The following is a 4,685-nucleotide window of genomic DNA, read 5'->3' as shown; positions in this document are numbered from 1 at the left end:
TCTGCGACCTTACATTTAGCCACCAGACCAACGAGGCAGTCTTTCCAATTTTCGCTATTTTGTCTTATTTATCGCAATTTCTAGTCCAATATAAGCTTACTTTTAACTCGAAACAATAATAGAAACCACATATTCACCTAGTGAAGTGATGCCTTACTTCATTTCTTCACTGGAAACTGAAAAATACAAGAGAGCTTTTTAGAAACAATATTATACAAACCAAACATTTTTGAGTAATTTTTTTTTTTATTGAAATTGTTATGCAAAATTGTAATTGGGCTACCAAATGGTAAGTGGTCACCACCACCCCTAGGTCATTAGTACTATAAGAAACATTAACCTTTCCTTACATCGCCATCCTTACATAGCCGAGGTGGCCTAATGGTTAGAACGCGTGAATCTTAACCGATGATCATGGGTTCAAACCCGGGCAAGCACTGAATTTTCACGTGCTTAATTTGTGTTTATAATTCATCTCGTGCTTGACGGTAGGTAAACATCGCGAGGAAACCTGCATGTGACTATTTTTTTTTTTAATTCTTGCTTTATTTATTTATTTATTTACTGCAATTCTGCCACATGTAAATCCACCAACCTGCATTGGAACAGCGTGGTGGAATAAGCTCCAAACCTTTTCCTCAAAAAAGGAGCGGAGGCCTTAGCCCAGCAGTGGAACGTTCACAGGCTGTTACTTTACATCACCAATACACTACCACTATCCTTGGGAACTTAGATGTTATGTCCCTTGTGCCTGTAGTTACATCGGCTCATTCACCTTTAACTTTAACTCGGATTGATGTAGCAACACTTATGAATTGTAATAACAATTGGTATTTGAACATATGTTCTCGAGCGGTTACAGCCCAGTGGTGACCAATGAACCTTAACCGATGACAGGTCCAAACTTGGACTAACACCAATTAATTATCATGTGCTTAATTAGTGTTTATAATTCCTCTAGTGCTCAACGGTGGAGCAGCACCCATCGTGAGCAAACATGCATGTGTCTAATTTCTCAGTGGGACATTCACAGGCTGCTACTTAATACATAAGCAGGAAAGCATCGACCAGGTTTTGCTAGCCGCTTAAAAAAAGACAATAACCTTGAATAAATATTAGATATTTTATATTTAAATTTCTTTATTGGTTTTGTTTTAATTAAATATTAATATTATTTTATTCATACCACCACCTACCTCCCATCTGTAATTATTTACACCGTTGGTTGCCTGGAAGAGATTGCTATGTAGCGATAAGGTCGCTATAATTGTACATTTATTTAGGCAGTATACATGTTTTGTATTTTTCTCTTTGTGGTGTGGTGTACAATAAAGTATTAAGTAAAATAGGTAACATTTACTTACAGATTTCACAGGTGTGAATACTTCAACTCCTCGATCACCGACAACATACTGTTCATCATAATAATCATCTCGGTCGGCCTTCATACAGTTACTGAAATGTAAATATAAAACAAATGAAAACACAAATAGTTTATTAAAAACATGAATATGAGGTATCATTTTATCTGGTTTATGTAAAAAATATTCATCGAATACAAAAGGAATAAAACGAATATATAGTTTTAATATATATCTGTACATCCCAACTTCATGGTGGTCAAATAAGAGTTTTCATTATGTTATTTTTTGCAGCAGCAGAAGCAGCGCTCTTGATGGCTTAGATTACATCTGATAGGTGGACCGAACCAGACCTAATCTAAGCCATCGAGAGAACCAATCAACAACGTCAAAATAGGTCCAGCTTTTCACGAATGTTCAGTGACATACATGTAGACAAAAATATAATAAAAATAGCCCATGTCCTTCCTCGGCATTCTGTCCGGAGTTACTTTTTAATATAATAATGATATGAAATCTTTATTTATAATAAAATGTTAAGTAATTATTACAAAAAGTTTTGTACTAAGTAATTTAATTTCAATCAAGGTACCCACCTGAGCAATCCATGTTAAGGAGTAACACTCTTATTCCCCTTTTTGTCTGAACAAAATTATTATGAAAAATATAAAAATTTCACCTTAGTATTTATAATATTAGTATAAATATTCCTAGGTTATAAGCTATATAGCTACAAGGTACTAAGCAACTGTGTATAAGCACTTTCAAAAAAACTGTACTAGAATTTACCAGTGGTATGTTACTTACATACATACTACACATATATAATATAAACCATACTCACAATATATGTTTTATTTATTTATTAGAGGTTTGTTAGTGGATGTTACATAAATAATATCTTAATAAATTATCTACTAAAACTAGAAACATTTTATGTACACCCATTTGAAAGCAAACACTGCATAAATAATATATATATTATATACATAAAAAAATAAATTAAAAAATAAATGACATGAGGGTATTAAAAAAAAAATTGGTTTAAAATTAAAAAAACAAAGAGATATATGCCTAAATAAACTAAATTTATTTTACTTTTATTATATAAGTTTTAGAGAGAGCAATGACTACAGCATATTTACTTTATGGTATTGCTTTGTGCGAGGCGGACTGGGTAGGTACGGTTTAAAGGGTGGATTAGACAGTGTAACTAAAGGCACAAGTGAAATAACATCTTAAAATTGTAATTTAATCATAGTATAAATTGAAATTGTGATCAAATGTGTAATTTCTAAGGCATATTTCAATGTTTATATATAAAGTAACCATTTGAAAATAAATAAGATGTACTCACACATTAGAAGACAAAATCAGTCAGGGCTATTTGGATACATCTCTTGATGGCTGTTGTTATTTGTTGTCTGCAAGGCAAGCTGTGTATTCTGAAAATAAAATTATTCATAGCTATTATCAAAATATTCATATAATTGTGTTACTGTTCTATATAAGATAGCTAGGTAGACTGGTGAATGTTATTTATGTAATAAGTAGTCAACACCGACCATATGTGTAAGAAATATTATGCATCCCTAATATTGTCAATGCACCACAAACCCAGGGACCAAGATGGTATGCCATGTGCCAGTAATGAAACATAAATTAAGAATAAGAATAAAAAATATTTCCTTTAAAACATAATATAGTATTGATCAGATTTAAATATATTTTTTATGTTTCTTTTTTATGGTAAGTTGCCACCAATGCCTAGATATTGGTCAGGTAAGAAGTAATAACCATACCTTACATCGCCAATGCTTCACCATCCTTGGTACTGAAAATAATATTAATATTTAATTACATACATAATATCTTAATAAATTATGTACTAAAACTAGAAACATTTTATGTACACCCATTTGAAAGCAAACACTGCATAAATAATATATATATTATATACATAAAAAAATAAATTAAAAAATAAATGACATTTTTTTTTTTTTTATAGAATAGGAAGGCGGACGAGCATATGGGCCACCTGATGGTAAGTGGTCACCAACGCTCTTAGACATTAGCATTGTAAGAAATGTCAACCATCGCTTACATATCCAATGCGCCACCAACCTTGGGAACTAAGATTTTATGTCCCTTGTGCCTGTAATTACACTGGCTCACTCACCCTTCAAACCGGAACACAACAATATCAAGTATTTAGTAAGTTTTGCGGTAGAATATCTGATGAGTGGGTGGTACCTACCCAGACGAGCTTGCACAAAGCCCTACCACCAGTAATAAAAGTAAGTAAAAAAGACATGAGGGTATTAAAAAAAAAATTGGTTTAAAATTATAAAAACAAAGAGATATATGCCTAAATAATCTAAATTTATTTTACTTTTATTATATAAGTTTTAGAGAGAGCAATGACTACAGCATATTTACTTTATGGTAGTGCTTTGTGCGAGGCGGACTGGGTAGGTACGGTTTAAAGGATGGATTAGACGGTGTAACTAAAGGCACAAGTGAAATAACATCTTAAAATTGTAATTTAATCATAGTATAAATTGAGATTGTGATCAAATGTGCAATTTCTACGGCATATTTCAATGTTTATATATAAAGTAACCATTTGAAAATAAATAAGATATACTCACACATTAGAAGACAAAATCAGTCACTGGCTTACTCACCCTTCAAACTGCAACGCAACAATACTAAGTACTGCTGCTTAGCGGCAGAATATCTGTTGAATGGGTGGTACCCACCCAGACGGGCCTCCACAAAATCCTACCACCAAGAAAAATTAAATTTTGTCACGAGAATTAGATATTTGATAAATACTTCACAAGGAACAAATTTTAAAACTAGGTATCGAATTGGACGTCTTCGTACTAAACGTCGTAACTGACTATCAACGCGTATCAAATATTTAGAAATATTGCTAAATCGTGACGCGAATCTACTAATACCCCCAGAAACTTACTATAAGTCTATTGTACTCGCTTGAATCTTAACTTTGCCATACTTGAATGCGCGACCGGTAAAAATGTATTATACTTTTTAAAATAAACGAACTCATTTGAGTTTGTTTAATTTTGATTAGTGGATAACTGCCTACATCTTTTTTTAAATTCACGACTAGGATTCTACTCTAGTGAAAGACAGATGAATTGTTTTGGCCGCTATAACACTGTTTTTGTTAATATATTAACATATAATCATAATTTGTTTTATAAGATCTATTATTAAAAATGTTCTATATACTATATTAGCATTGTAGTATTGTAACAAAATATTTTGATATGCGGGTAGTTTTAAAGTGAATTA

General features: G+C 32.0%; 1 long non-coding RNA gene across 1 annotated transcript; it reads right to left on the bottom strand.

The window, feature by feature from the left end:
- Positions 1–2,724: 2,724 nt before the first annotated feature.
- On the bottom strand, positions 2,725–4,121 carry LOC126779769 (uncharacterized). Its single transcript, XR_007670399.1, has 3 exons — positions 4,049–4,121; positions 3,164–3,195; positions 2,725–2,806 (listed from the first exon to the last, which is right to left on the bottom strand). It is a non-coding gene; the product is annotated as an uncharacterized LOC126779769 (long non-coding RNA).
- Positions 4,122–4,685: the final 564 nt, after the last annotated feature.

This window comes from Nymphalis io, chromosome 29 (assembly GCF_905147045.1).
Source record: "Nymphalis io chromosome 29, ilAglIoxx1.1, whole genome shotgun sequence".
Lineage (NCBI taxonomy): Eukaryota > Metazoa > Arthropoda > Insecta > Lepidoptera > Nymphalidae > Nymphalis > Nymphalis io.
The sequence above is the reverse complement of the archived record's forward strand: the minus strand, read 5'-3'. Positions and strand labels throughout refer to the sequence as shown.